Source organism: Lepisosteus oculatus, chromosome 1, assembly GCF_040954835.1.
Source record: "Lepisosteus oculatus isolate fLepOcu1 chromosome 1, fLepOcu1.hap2, whole genome shotgun sequence".
NCBI classification, from domain to species: domain Eukaryota; kingdom Metazoa; phylum Chordata; class Actinopteri; order Semionotiformes; family Lepisosteidae; genus Lepisosteus; species Lepisosteus oculatus.
In genome coordinates, this window is record NC_090696.1 from 58577155 (window position 1) to 58594134 (window position 16980).

Below are 16980 nucleotides of genomic sequence, written 5' to 3' on the forward strand. Positions count from 1 at the left end.
ATGTACAGTACTGTAGCAGGCAATTTAGAGACACGTACTGTATTCAACCCATGATAGTGGGAGGAACTCCACGCAGATAAGAGGAGAACATGCAAACTCCTGAAAGATAACGCCCCAGGCCAGACTTGAATCCAGAAGATATGAGGTAGCTGTCATGATCGTAATCCTTAATTTTAGGGGAGCTCCTGCCCTTACATATTTAAGTTGAGTACATGTACCTGCCCCTTGTTTCGTCTCCTTATTTAAGCCTGGCACTCCCATTATCCCCCGCTCTGCATTGGAAGACGGATGCCCTGAAGCCCGCCTACCAGCGGGTCCTGGAGAGACCCAATGGCATAGACTTCATCACGGCATCATGACCAGCTGAGTCCAGGGCTCAGAGCATCTGGCCATGTTACTGTTTTTATCCTCCTGGTTCCCTGTCCCTGTTCCTGTTCCGGATCCCATTCCGGTTTTAATCTTGCCTGTCTCGGATTGGCTCTCCCGGCTCCTCTACCCTGGACTGCGCCCTAGTTTCCCCTTTGGACTACCTCAGGAGTTGTTCGCCTGTGCCACGCCCCCTAAGCACCAGATCACAGCCATCACACCCCCCTGTCTGTCATCCCGTCCTGCTCTTGCTGTGTTTCCCTTGAAGTCTTTTTCCGGTCACTTCCGGATTATACCGTCTGCGTAGGGTCCTGAACTATGCTTCGCGGGAGCCTGTACCAGCTCCAGTGACAGCGGAAGTCTACTCTGACCATCTCTCTTCTCATAGTGTATATCTCCCCATTTTTGGATTGTCAAATAACATCTTACAATTTAAAGCTCACATGAAAGTGATTTCAGACAGAACTACTGAACTATTGGTGACTGCTCTCCAGCTTTATCAGCCCAGAGGACTTCTCCTTGCTTGCAGTTAAACTTAAAGGTTGCATTTGAGGTATTGAGCTTCCGAGAGTAAAGATCAGCTTAGGCAGTTTGTTTTTTTGGGTCACTAGCTGTCTATTGCTTTCAAAGTGTGGCCACTCAAATCGACGCAGAAAGCTTTTCTTCCTGACATGCTGATATGCAGAGGTCAAAATGACCACGTCCCTGTGCAGGATCATATTCATCCAAATGGATGTTCTATTATAGAATCTTTTGATATTAAAACATCCTCCTCTTTTCAGAATCTGGTCTTTCAGAATAACACGATATTTGCCCTTCAAGTCAGATGTGGCCAGATTTCCAAAAGATGTATTGTCAGAAAAGAAAAATGTATCTATTCACATTTACTTGCTAGTACAGTGTATCATCTATCCAAGTAATTCACAATTAAACTGCTTTACAGTTGTCACCAACCATCACTGAAATTCACTTCCACATTGTAGTTATCACTTAAAAGCCCTGTATTGATGTTTGCTTAATATGTTTTTTGGTAGTAATAAATAACTCATGTGGCTTGCATTCATAGGGAATGTATGAGGCATTGATAAATGGCAGGCCAACAGCTAACAAGATGTTATTTACAGAAACAAATACCTAAAACCTTTTGGTTCTAAAAGGCATTATTTATAGTATTTCAAACTATAACTTTCAAATATATATTTTTTTGTTTTACTAAGATAAATGAATCTTAAAGTAATTTTATGAATTAGTCATTGACATTTTACAGATGAAGCCCTTTCATGACATGAAACTCCAGAACACCTTTACTTGACATGTTAGAATTCTCTTTAGGGGCACGATTTTAGATTTAATACCAGTAAGTTCTCGCACACAAACATATAGCTTGATAGTTTTGGTTCATTACCTTGGGAGAGAAAGGTACAGCTTAGAGTGTCAGGGATGCCATTTGTTGTGTTGTGAAATAATACATATTTTTAAATTTAGGATAGTTTTTTTTTCATATTCTGTTACAACCACTCTTTACACACAGTTCACATCTATGATAAGATCAGTGAGCCTCCACTGGAGGGCTTCTGGTCATGGTTAACTACAGACATGACCCAGGTTTGAGCCCACGATCACAGAACTCAATCTGTATGCAGGTCAGGTTGAGACACTCAGGCCCGGTGAAGCTAAAACGAAGGAAACGTGCAAAACTCCTTGATGTGCTACGTGAAATTTTCATTTTGGGTTGGCAAAAGTATAACCTGCATACAGGTGACATACATGTATACTAAAACATTAAAAAGTGTCACTTTTTAGTTTTACACTAAAATGTGGTCATTTTTGTACACATTTCAATATGCAATACCTACAGTAGCTACAGTACATGCCTATTTTCTATTTAACTTAATATTAATTACCTGGGTGACAGGGGATCCCTGTTTTCAATTATTTCATTGATTTAAGTTGAATCAGGATTTTTTGCATGCACCTCAAACACAAATTGAGGAAGAAATCAGGTGTTTAAATACATTTACAAGCTACTGCTTGAAGCAAATGAACCATAACACAGGCATATTGTTATCAAAGAGAGCAAGCTCATGATACAAGACTAAATGTGATAAATAAGTGTTTCCCAAATGATTCTACTGTGCCATTACCTAAGGTCATAGCTGAGATATGATTGGGTTGAGACCTGGCTAAATCCTTAGCTAGCAATGAGGATTCCTCAAGGAGAGGCATACCATTGGGCAAGCATTGCCAGGCCTGTGTGGGCTTCAGTCAGCTTACACTGTACGACAGGTTTTTGTGAGCTTGCAGTAATGACAGTGATAGTCATACAGTCTGATAAACAGTCATACTATCTTATTCAGTCTGGTAGGTTCTGTGGAGCACATCAAGTGACAAATGGCTACATTGCAGTACACGGGTTATAGGGACAAACCAAGTTAATAAATATCTGGTAGTTCCACAGAACTTCCAAGACACAGGACATGAAAATAACAGGAATAGAAAAAAAAAGATAATGTGTCCCATGGTCATACAGGTGCTGAATATACAGTACATGCTTCCTTTTGTCTCCTTCGTTACATAGGGAGTCTCTCCACTCCCCATGCTTTTATTCACCAGGATGCTATCAACATAACAAGAGCAGGAAGAAAGTAAGCAGAATCTTCAGTCTAATGGCTCCTTGGACCTACCTTTATCAGGAGTTTCTTACCTGGGTAACAGCTCTCCAACCTCCCATGGGGAATTTTACTTAGAGAAAACCAGCACCTTACATTTCAGTCCCTGACCATTAAAAGCCCAAGGGGCAATACTTAATCTCTTTTCCCACACTTCTGCAGTGGCACATGGGCAGCCACTGCCCATGTCTTGACCCTATCCCATCTGCCTCCAGGAAGTCATATTCAACTTAATGAATTCCACTATTATAAAGAGGCTTTACAGACTAGGGATGACCCAAAGGTTATCAGACGAAGAAGTCTCAAGTGCCAAGTGGCTATACAGAGATAGTTGTGCAAAGATTTGTAAGGTCTTGTGGGAGTACGAGGTCTGTGCGTGCAAGCGATAAAGGCACATGATGTGGGGTTCATACAAGGGATAGGACAAAGAACGCTGAAGAGTGCCTGATTTATGAAGATAAACTGAAAGGGCTGTCAGAGAAGACATGACTCTCCATCCGAACATGTTATGGAAGAGCTGAAATATTTTTAGATTGAACCTGGAAACCGTGACCATTCTGGATAAATGGTTTGTGATTTTCCAGAGTCAAAATTTATCAGGGGAAGCTGGACTGGGACTCTCCTTGATGTGCTTTATTTTCTACTGAAGAGAGAGTGACTGGAGATTTAAACCAGAGCTCTTTCTGGTTCAAACGTGGGGATGCTGTCAGGTGAACCAGGAGAGTGACAAGTCGAGTATTCCGTATAAATCAACTGACATGAGTTTCATTGAAGTCTTTCAGCTTGGGTTCAGGCAAACTCTGCTGAAGATGCATGCTTTGTGCTGCCACCTATTTCACATCTGCGAAATATCTACTGTTCTGACAAGACATAACACTAGGGAACCTGCTCAGTGCAGAGAAACAGAGCTCTGAGAACAGGCTCTTCTTATAAAACAAGTTTTTTTTTTTTTTACTATTGGGATGCTTTTCAACCGTTTTCTTAATGAATACACAAAAATGACACAGTTTACCAAATGGAGTTCAAACTGTCACTGTAACAAGTATTTGTTCAACAACTGTTCTTCAAAGCAGCCGGCCTAATTCTGCCTGCATTCAGTATTATTTATCTTCCACAGAATGAAAGATGCTCTAAACATGATTCAGTAGACAGCCTACTTATCTGAGGTGGCAGGCGGAGACTGTCAGGCTTCTGAAATCCCTGAAGGTTTTTAGTTCTTGGCTTTGTATATTCAAAGCAAAAATACTTTAATTTTGTACTCAATTTTACCTTTCGATTTTTAAGTTCAAGAATTCACAGCTCTCCCTGTTTACTCTGTTTCGGAAAGTCAGTTTCAGGTTAACCTGAGTTTTGCAAACAATTTGTGAGCAAGGGGAGCAATATCTTTCTTCGGCAATTAATTAATAAATAGACTTTGGAAGCCTTTTTTTTACCCTCGAACACAAATCTACAACCCTGGTTAGGAGAGCCTAGGTACTTTTTTATTTCATTCCATGTGAGTTCTTAATCGCTTACCTTAAATGGACAAATTCTAAGGTTCTTGTTTAAGTGCTAGTCAAGCCCTATGATTCAAGTAAAAAAGATTCCAGCTTGGGTGCAGCCTGTGACATATAAAAAGGCAAGTGGCCCACAGGTGGGAAAGTTGGAGGAGTCTGCCTACACTTCCTCATTCTCCCCTGTGTGTGGTTTTGTGCACGCTGAGTTGCGGTAAACATACATTTGGCTATGATAAATTATCTGGGTTAAAAAATAATTGGCCATTCTATTCTTTAATGGCCACATTTGTACTTGGTAAAACTGTGTTGAAATTCTCTATTCATTGGGCTATTTAAATTACTTTTAAAACCTAATGACTATTCATGACTGGAGAATAGAGAACATCTGATCCTGTAGCTTTTCTCCTCCTACGCCCTCTCAAAAAGATTTCTCAGAACAGAGTCCCTGTGTCACGGGTAGGAGAAACAAACGCTAATTTTCCTTCTCCAGATGCTGAGAAGGCTGAGGCCTCCAGGTCTCCTGTGGCAACATGGTCAGCTCCGCGCAGCTAGATCAGAACCCTTCACATTGGAGTGCATCCTCTCCCTTCACACCACAGATGACTTTTTTGACATTGTGAGGTAGTGAGGTTAACAACGTCGGAGTGAATTTTGTGCAGTTCCGTTGCCAGGATATTCTGTTCATATTGAGGCAAATCTTGCTCAGTTCACCACTTGTCAAACAGATGCCGTTCACTCACTACTTCCTCATTTTTAGGAAAATCTGTCTCGTTGGATGGTGATTCATTCATTTCTTAAGCCCACAATCTTTGTCTGCACAGGTTTCATTGAGTGAATATTCAGGTTGGGGGCTTTGTGACAATAGGTAATAGTGGGTATGGGTAATATTCAAATCTGACTTTTATCTAAGATAAACTAAGTCATTTATTTGCACATTCTTGGAAAGAAGTCTTCGTTAAATGAAGCAAAACACAATTTAATTGAGCTCGCTTTGATTTAGATGATGAATTTAAAAGGATATGCTCTTTTTAGTGTCAATACCTAACCTAGCCAGGTGCCTTATACTGTAAATTAAAACAAATAAATAATATGACTTAATTACTTAGGCCGACTAGGATGTTCCTTAATATTTCTTGATTTATATGCTTCATAGTTTTGTAACTTTTACTTAAACGTACATTTAATATGTGTTTAATAATCTATATAGTAAATGTCTATGACAAGGTGAAAAAAATTATCACCTTTTTCAGCCTATCAATCAAACATCATTTTGTATGTCTGTAGAATTATATTAACTTCCTAAAAGTTTGTGTCTGAAACAAATATAGTAGTTTATTACAGTAGGTAATATTGTACAAAGTCCAAGAAAACAATACATAAAAATTAGTAAGGGAATGTAACCTTATATGTGGTATCCGAAACGAAACTTAATTTACATAGTACGGTTTAATTTCACTGACATTCCCTAAAAGGGAGCTTTATCAGTTTCAGATCTTAACAAGTCAGAAAATGTGCAAGTAAAAATCAGAATAAATCAAAACACCAAATATTGATTATTAACTCTAATGTGCCTGGGTGTAAGAGAGCTGGTCACAATTTTTTTCTTTGGGAAAATACAGCAAATCAGGGATACACAGTAAGATCTCAAAGTGCTAGTGAACTGTAAGATGTGAATCAATTTAAATGAAAGAAATAGCAAGAAAGATAATAAAATGAGCCATAGCTATTCCTATATTTTGACTAGATGCAATACTCTCATTTATTTCATCCCACCATCCATTTTCTAATCACTTCCTACAATTCAGGATCAATGGGGAGCCATTGCTTGCCTATCCTGGCAAGCAATGGGTGTAAGGAAAGGTACTTTACACCCTGGACAGGATGGCAGTTTATCACACACACACAAACACGCACACACTCACACCAGGGCCAATTTTCCCAGAATCCAATTAACCTGCTAGCATGATTTTGGAGTGGTGGAAGAAACCGGAGCACCTGGAGGAACACATTCGGATCTCCACGTGGATATTGTAGTACCCCAGAAACTCTGCAACAGTGCCAACCACTGTGCCATCATGGTGTCCCTCATTTACTTCAGTGTTGTGCAAAAGAGAAAAAAAAGGTTCAGTGCTACCTGAGAATAAAAATACATTTAGGTCATCATAAAAATTGGTCCTATCGCCTAATTATAGCCAGAATACGTAAGGCATGTCATTAATAAATGATTCAAAATATTCTGTGGTTTGTTATCGCATCAGGATACTTAAATCTTTTTTTACTTCAGCTGGAATAAGGCAGTTTTCTAAAAAGTGAGATGTAAACTTTGAGGTGAGTAATACAGCCAAACCTTCTATTCCAGACACAACTTAATGCCTTTACTACAGATGTTATTATTATATGTAAATTAAACACATTAACATTGCCAAATTAAAAAAAGACATAAATACTGCATTTAAAAAAATTCAAACAAAAGATCAGGTTTGTTCCTTTAATTCTCCTAGTTTAACAGTTCCAATTAAATGCTGTCTTCTGATTAGAAAAGAGGAACAGCAATAAAGTGTTTTTTAATTAATATACTGTAGACACTTTTGGTATTGAACTGTCATACATCCCTTCATTAAGGAATTATACATTTGATGTCTAATTCTTTGCTCCTGCCCTTCACAGTTTGTCAGGGCTTAGATAAGACATCCAGGCTAAAGCTGCAACTTGAGTTGCACAGTACTAAGCTTTGCATATCTTCACTGAGAAATTCAGCCTAAGCCTGCAGAGGTAAAAAGCGCCCCCTAGCCTAATTCAGAAGAGTTGTCTAAACCCTTTTCTTAAACTACAGAAAATCTCCCGCATATCTTGTGCAGAAATTACATTTTTCTTTTTCCACTTCCCTTCAAAACAGACTATAACTTTTCAACTGTACAAAAATTTTTGTGTCACTGCTACTCATTAGGTTTTGTGTGTGATGCCTTTAAAATGCAGAGGAATGTAACTGGGACAAATCCTGACATGCACAGTAACGCTGTCCCTATGCATCCATCCCTTTTGATCCAGCTCTATTTAAAATGAAGAACTTGCTTAGTGTGTTCTTTCAAAACTGGGCAATGCCTACGGAAACTTTAAATAGAATCGAAGGGCAGGTGTAAAATAGCCAGGATCAGAACAATGTGACCACTAGATACCGTAGAGAATCCTAGAAGCCTTCTAAAGAAGACCAATAGCACATACAGAGAACCAAGCTTACACATTCAGCAATTTCAGCTTTCACTAAGGAAAGATGAATTACATAGTTTGTGTCAATGTTTCTAAGGGTGGAAGAAGTTCAAATGACCCCAGCTGAGACAAGCTCATCTAATGACAAAAGACGGGCCTGAAAATCATACACGTTAAGAGATTTCTCACACAGGGGAAGTGGATTGAAATAACACGCAGAAGGAATTTAGCTGATTGCTTTGTTTCTCACATTATAAACAGGACCCTTTGCAGATTGGTTATTCAATATGGTTTTACATTAGGTTGTTAAAACAAATGGCCATACACAGGGAATCTATTTAATGTACTGTAAGTGTGCCAGGGATGTTAAATAAACATACATAGCAGGTAAAAATAATTTCTTCCATTTGTATAGTGCTTTTCATCCTAAATGACCCAAAATCCCTTTACACATACAGTAGCAGGGAACCTGCTTCATCTACAGTATGTAAGGCAGCCATTATGCACCAGCAGCAGGTAGAGAGGTGAGAAATTACTTCACTTATTGAATTAATGGAACAATTGTCCAGGAAATTGAGGACACACGCCCGGAGATACGTTTAGACTGATCACCAGTGGAACACACCTACTCGTAAACTCTGCCATTGAGCGCCACCTACTGGTCCACCCACCATCACTGCTTACACCAGCAGTCTGGTGTTTTTTTTTTCCCTACAGACTTCACTGACACAGTGTGGAAGCAAGGAACTGTCTCCTGTAGGGCAATTTTAGTGAAGTCTTGCCATTGCTTAAATAAGATACTTATGAAGCAATGATCAATTACTCCTCCTGACAGTGTTTTCTGAAAAAAAAGTTAACTGTGTAACCTATTGTTTTTCTAGTGCACACATTGATACTGAATTTTTTAGCAAAGTCTGGGAAGTAAACATTTTCAGTGAGAGGTTTCAAGCACAGATCTGTTTTTAAACCAGAAAATACCTATTTACTCACAGATGAAGTGCATAACCATTATGCTGAAGTGACAGACGGCACTACACATAGTCTGTGACTTACAACCTGGGGCCAGTTTCACAAAGCACTTCTAGGTGGTAGCCTACTAATTCCTGTCAAACACAGTGAAGAATATAAAATGAGAGAAAACATTGCATTATTCAACCATACAAATAGCTGAGATTATTTCTACAAAATTGTACACTTCTGTTTTAAAATATTCAGTGAAATAATCGCTTAATGAATGAAATAAGAGGAAGTCAGCTAAGATGTACTAGAAAGCTAGAAATGCAAGTACTGTAAGTTATAAATGTGCCTTGTAAAAGTGAACCCTGGACTTCCAAATGGATGCACTATCAATAAAGTCAACAATTGCTCAGTCTTGCCATTCTTAGGATAAAATGGTTGCTGTAAATGAAATTAAATCAATTTAAAATTTCAAGATTGAAAACAAATACAAAATTTCAAAATGCCCCCCAAATTAATGCTTTTTGGTTGCCTTGCGGTAAAGGGAACATCTGAAAAAAATGAAATACTGTTGTCAGAAGTCTGCAGTTGGCACCTGATCTTGGACATACAGTAATGCCATATTGGTTTAGGTTTATTCTTCTAAGATCTATTGTGATTTACCTGTCTTAATGGGAAATGCAAAACTTTTTTTTAGTTAATAACTAATTATTATTTGTCTTTGGTGTTTTTTAATCCAACAATTGGTTTACTAGTTTCTTATTGCGCAGCATGAGTGTCAAGTATTGTTGAGTCAGTACAGTACATCACAGAGCCGTAAAGAACAGGGACAATTTAGAACAGTCAGTCAGACTTGTGATTGAGCATGTTTTTGAGAGGTGGAGAAAACCAAGGTACCTAGAAAAAATATCAATGAAAATAGTGACAACATTAATACAATAATTGCTTACGCTTATGTTGCACTTTCCTGGAAATTCTACTCAAAAGCGCTTTACAGGTAATGGGGACTCCCCTCCACCACCACCAATGTGTAGCCCCACCTGGATGATGCGACGGCAGCCATAGTGTGCCAGAACACTCACCACGCATAAGCTATCAGTGAGTAGGAGAACAGAGTAATGAAGCCAATTCATAGATGGGGATTATTAGGAGGCCATGATTGGTAAGGGCCAATGGAAAAATTGGCCAGGACGCCAGGGTTGCACCTCTACTCTTTTTGAGAAACACCCTAGGATTTTTAATGATCACAGAGAGTCAGGACCTCAGTTTTACGTGTCATCCGACGGACAGCACCTTATTACAATATAGTGTCCCCGTCACCATAGTAGGGCATTAGGACCAACATAGACTGCAGGGTGAATGCCCCTTGCTGGTCCCACTAAGACCTCTTCCAGCAGCATCCTTAAATTACCCCAGGAGGTCTCTCACCCAGGTATTGACTAGGCTCACATCTGCTTAGCTTCAGTAGGTTGCCAGTTTTGAGTTCCAGGGCAATATGGCTGCTGGCATATAAGCTCCCCATGGGTGGATGCCTACAGCTGGAATCAAACCCAGGACCCACCACACCATTGTGCCACTCACAAATCATTTGTAAGTAAATACAAGTGTTTTTTACATTGTATTATAGCCCTTTTGTCCAGTTCTTGTAAATAACCCTTTAATTCTTGTCCTACTGCATAACCATTTATGTAACCATTTAATGTAAATGTAACCATTTTATGTTTTATTTCTTGTTTGTAAAGTTTTGAGCAAGTGACAAACTGGCTGCAATTCACACAGTGGTATGCTATTTTGACTATAAAGACCAAGGAGTTTCCCAAAACAATCAGGTGGTAAAGAGACACAGATCAAGGGAAAAATAATTATTCCCTAGAGTACAGTAAAGTCAATGATAGAGAAGAGGAATGTGCATTATACTACCTAGAAACTACCACTGAAAAACACTCAATTTAAGTCTTGTATGAAATATTCTGAAGACATGTAGCAGATGGTTTTATGGTCAGACTAGACAAAAATTGAACTTTGTGGTGTAAATGCAAAGCTTTCTGTCTGGTGCAAGCCAAACAGAGCACACCATCCAGTCAGCACTATCTCAACTGTCAAGCATGTTGCCTCATCAGCAGGGACTGGGAATCATGTCAGGACTGAGGTAAAAAACGTCCAGGCGAATCCTTGGTGAAAATTTGCCCACAAATCCAACCTTGGACAAAAATTCACACTTCAGCCGAAAAAAGTCCTGAACCAGGACTACACCTAAGGAGTTTGATAAGAACAAAGTGAATTTCCTTGAGTGGTCCAGTCAAAATCCTAGTATCAGGCGTGAGTGATAGTTCATCAGGCAACTATCTTCACCAAACTTCAACTGAAGCAACTATACCAGGAAGAATGGACAAAATTACACCATGCCACTACAACTATTTGAGGTCTATCCAAAATACAGACATCAGTAATTACTCCCAAAGCCAAGCAAGGAATACTTGAAAAATCTGTGAATTCTTCTTTGGAATTCTTCTAGGCATTTTCCTGACATTCAACTTCCTTCATACTGTATGTTAGTGTTCAGTATGATCATTACAGTTTTCAAAAAACAAATTAATTTGACAAAAACTGTACACATTACCTGTGATTCCTCAAAATGTAATGTTATTGGCAGGGGGTGAAAACTTTTCTAAGGCATTTTAAATACCTAAATCTTATCCATACAGTAAGTATACTTTCCAAGTTTGGTGTTTCCCATGTTGTATCTACAGCTTATATTTGCTACTGGTGTTTAATACTCTGCACGTGTTCATCTTCAGTATCCATGTGTTTACCCAGATTTAATCGGAGTCTTTATGAATTTCCATTGCTGCTTCTACAGTGTTAGTTAATTCTCTTTGGTATCTTCTGCAAACTGAATTAGTTTACTTCTGTAACTATACCAACATCTAGATTAGTCATTGATATAAATTAGGAAGAGCAGTAGCCTAATATAAAACCCTGTTGGACTCCACTAATTATATCACTTCTTTACTGAACTTTTTGTTTTCATTACCCAGTTCTCAATCAAAACACTTGAATTTCTGCGAATACCTACTACATACAACTTCAGAAGTAGTCGTTTTTGAGAACAAGGTCTTCTAATTTTCAGTTCTGTCTGTGCGTGGTTATTTTATTGGATCAATCAATTGTTTAATTAAAATAAATTAACATGTATTTCATATTTCTCCTACCTGAATATTTATGATTCCCTGTATGACTACAGGACAATGACTTTGCAGAAAAAGAGTTGGATACTTGTGTAACCTAAAGAAAAGTACATGTGGCTTTACATCATTCATAGAAAGGAATTGATACATTGATACATTTGAAACCATTTCAGTTTGGTCCATTTTAATTTTCTAAATAGAAGGAATTTGAAAGTAACCTGTTAAAAACATGAGCATTTAAAAGTAAGGTGTCTTGTATTGAGGTAATTCAGGTTACATTTTGCACATTATATTATCTGTGATGTACTGTACCTGTGTTTCATCCAGGGAGAGTTCTTTCTTGCACCTGTTGCTTGCCAGGATAGACCCTTGCTCTGCTGCAACCTCATACTAGATAAAGTGATTAGAAAATGGATGTATGTATGTTATACCACTGTACAGTTTTATATAATTTTTAGAGGACATGCGTTGAGGAAAACACCATTCCATGCACTGAAACCACTCAGCCTCATCACATCAGCTCAAGATTGGATGAGCTGATTTTTGTTTTTCAGTGAATTAAATTACTGTGATTCAGTCTAACTCTTAACATTCAACCAATACAACAATCATGTAACACAGAGTACAGATATTTCAATTGTTCTCAAATAAAATCTAAAATAAAAGAGGGTAGACTTCTAATGAGGTTTCATGGAAAAGAAGAACAAATTGAGACAGGAAGGGTTAATTGAGATGAGAATGGCTGAAAAGCAACCTGTTAAAGTTAAAGCAATTATTTTACAGAAAAGCTTTCCAAAATAGGTAAAGACTACACTCTAGTAACATGAAACAAAACCAAACCTACAGAGGAATTCACTCACTGCTACAAGAGACTTTCATATGTGGATTAATCTTTCATATAAACAACACAGTACACAAAAACACAATGGAGAAATGCCTACTATTTGACAAAGACTTAAAAAAGACTGTCAAAAGAAGGTGAAAAAGACTCAAAAGACACAGTATTGGAAATGATACGGACAGAATAACATAAATAACAATGAAAGGTATAAAAAATGTGGATTCATAAATAAGGAAATGATCAGAAAACATGAAAGTAACAAGTCAACATAAATCAAAGACTTCAAAGAAAATACCAAAGAGCTATAGCAGGGCTGAGATTCTACTCCAATTAAAACAGATGGGCTTTAAGATGCATTTTTTAAAATCTTTAGAACAATCATAACTGTTTAAAGACGTATTTATGACTAATGCAATTTAAAGTGGCCTTCCCTTCATACTGTATGTACAGTATACAGTATGTTACATTACTTTTGCTCTTTTCTCTGAAGAATACAGAAATAATCAATATTAGCATTGTAAAATTCTAAACCTGAAGTGCAGTTTACTTTCTGTAATAAAATCTAAAAACAAATGAATCTCCACAATTAAAATGTTTATTGTGTCAAACAAAAAAACACTCTTATGCGGCTGTGCATATAGGTTTTTATAAAAAATATGTAGTATGTACAATAATATGTAAAAAAAATACAACATATTTTTAGTCGCCATTGAAATATGATAAAGGAATTACAGCACTGTATTGTGTTTTGTTTTACTGCTGTTTATTCAAATATGTCCTAGATAAGTGACTGTTTGGTTTTTGGTTTTGGCAAAAACATAGTTGTGGGACGCTTTGCATTCAAGTCTTGAGAGTAACACTGCTTTTGTAACCTTCAACAAGGTACTACACTCAAACTGCTGTAGTAAAACATATACTGTCCATGTATATTTATGTACATATACTGTATACATGAACTCTCCAGGTTGTCATTGTAAATGAAAATTTGTTCTCACCTGACTCGTCTAGTTACATAATTAAAAAATAAAACAAATGAATAATTAACAGGCATTTTAAGTGGCCACTGAATTTGGAAACCATTATGTCCATTATATTAAAAGTAATCTACATAGACCAACAAGACATCAAACTGATGCTCATCTTTCCATCAGCTTCTCTGGTACAGTACATTTTAGATATGCCTCGATATCTCAAGTCAGAATTTCCCCTTCTGAATCTGACTCAAGTTAGCATTGGACTGTGAGGAGAGAACAGAAAGAAGAGATGGCAGAATAACAAAGTAAAGAAAAAATGTTTTTTTTCCAACAACGCAAATAAATCAAGTAGACAGAAAACAGAATCAAAAGCTAATGTACACATTCTACGACTGAAGATCAAGAACTTGTAATTTATATTTGATCAGCAAGCATTGCTGTGTCACAATACTGGGTCCCTGGATTCAATTTCTAATACTGTTTACTGGTAGGTTAATTGGCTTCTGGGTATGGGTGTGTATACAGTATATCTGTGTTTCTGGCTGTCTGCCCTGTGTTGGACTGGTGTCGCATCCAGGATGTAGTGTGCCTTGTGTCTTTTGCTTGCTGGGATAGGCTAAAGCTCCCTTCTGTCCCTGAATTAGACAAATCAGATAGAAAATGGGTAGATGAATTGAGATACAGTGTACAGTACAATGTTAGAAACACAGAAAGTGTTGAACATGATAAGAAATGGCTTAATCCTACAATGTCTTAATGACAATATTATTAATAATACTTTTCAGCAACTTGATCCTTGAATTTCTTTGAGACAGATGTGGACAGTAGTTGATTTTAAGATAAATGCTTAGAAAGTAAGACGTTCATTGAAACAGAAAATGTCACTTTCACTTTTTTTTTCCAGACAAATACCATTCTCACTCCTTAATGTAAAACTAATTTGTTGCTATAAATATGATCATATTTCGAATCCCTGTAATGATATTGGCAGCACAAGGACAATTGTGGGCCTTCTCTGTATTATCACAGTGTATTGAATTCTACTTTTCCATATGTGCTAATTTGGTTAGTTTACGCAGATAATATGCACTGTATAGTGCATGTATTTAAATTGTATTAAATTGTATTTACAATAAATGCCAAAAAATGAATGGAATAGAAAAAAAACAGGCAGAAAAAAGGATGATTTATAAATGCCAAGTTTCACACAACCCATGGGGCAGATGTTGTGAATTACGAGTCAGTCTTGAGACTCTGAAATTGCATTGCAAATGAGATTCTTAATGAGAAACCACTGTTTCTGTGGTCATGTCAAATCAATTGACTTATTTTTAGAAGTAACTTAGGTCTTCAAAAAAACTAAACTGATAAGATTTGTTTGAATGAAGGAAACCAAATTCACAGAAGAGCTGAAGACTATGAAAATATTTTTTCATAATTCATAGTTTCCAAATCTAGTTAAGCATTGTTTTCCAATACTGGGATGGAGTCTCTCATAGCAAGACATAATCCATCTGTTGTTAAGAAATATAGGCTGCCAGCATAACTTGAACATAAGGTTCTCTTTGCTCATTCAGTGTAAAATTTAAGTCATTATCTTTGGTATGAACAATATACATATTACAGAAAAAGAAATGGGATTATCAGAATCTGATATCTGTGCAGTTTACTGACACTTTCTTAACATAGTAAATACTAATAGCTTTTTGTAAATCTCAATTATTATTTTCTAGTTTGGGCTTGGAAACCTTTTAACAAGTGGAACCTTTAAAAGGATTACAGATTTATAGTAGTTCAGGTGGGTAACTGCATCAGCATGCATAGTCTGCAAAGGAACGAGTAATAGGTTTATTCCATGCTGAAAAGAGAAGAGAGAAAACAACGCTTCAGCTGTGAAGCCTTCTTCAGGTGTGAGCACCTGAAGATTTATAGTTAACAATTAAATGCTTTTATAACTAGTTTATTTTTAATTATATGGATGTAATATAATAGGGATGTAAAGGTGGTATAATGCCATTATGCAAAAAAAAGGTGAATCGTTTCCAATCTACAGCACTGTATGTAATAATATTGTTTCTAAAAATTTAATTTTCTAAAACTAAGAACGTGGAAAATATAGGAATTTTGGGGGGATTCTGTGCTTTTTAACTACATGAAAATGTGGTCATTTTGGTGCAAATCTTAAATCAGATTGGCAGTTGTAAGTTACTTAGTTTTGGTTAGGGACATGGGACAACAGGGTACAAAGTAGGGCTACAAGCTTGGGATGGTGATCTGTCTCACAGCACACATACAAATACACAGGGGCAGTGTGGAGTTAGCAGGTAACTTAACTGGCACCCTCATAGAAAGTAGGATGAAACTGGAGCACCCAGCAAACTAGTGAAGACCACGTAAAACCAGAAAGAGAAGGAACCCCAGTCTGAATTCAGAAGAGCTGTGGGGCAGTAGAACCAACTGCCCCACTACAGTGGTGCCTGGCAATATCAAACAATTTAGACAGATTTTTTTTCTCTAGACTACTGTTTCTCAACGTTTGTCCTTGTTTTTTATGTACTGTATCTTTGCATACATAAACTGTTGATATCTGATAACTCTTGTTATCAGAGATATCATTAAATATGAATGATGTACATCATACAACGCATGAGGATTTTTTACTGTAGTGAACGCGAGACACAAGGCACTCAAATCATTTACAAATGCAAACAGACGAAACGAATCACAGTACAGTATTTGAATTGTTCAAGCTACACAAATCGTTATCAGAATAAACTTGAGCCTAGTCTAAAAATTCAGTTCCAGGATCATTTACGATGGAGTACAAAATGAACCAACAACGGAAAACGGATACTGGAAAATTACTGTACTTTAAACCTTGGTTGCTTTGAAAACAAAACTATCGTGCTGACATTCGTTATATTTTGTAGTTTTCATTTTCTTTGCGCTAATTTCGTTGCACGCACATATTTGTGATGTGTAGCAAACTACAATCCATTATCGAAAACATCCATGCAGTTATTAGCGTTATTAAAAAACTTGTAAAACATCTCCTGGTAAGGCTGTGTAATTCTTTTACACTAAAGCACTAAAGTAAAGAGACTACGGAAATAACACAGCACCACACCAAAAACTAATCCAACGCCACTCTTTCACAAACTGCCTTCTGACAAGTTTGCCTCAGCTTCCCCTTCACTATAGCTCCTCTAGCCATATTACGAAACGAAATGTAGTGAACTGCCGTGAAGCTTAGACAAGAGGAAACAGTTTGCGGCGGAAAAC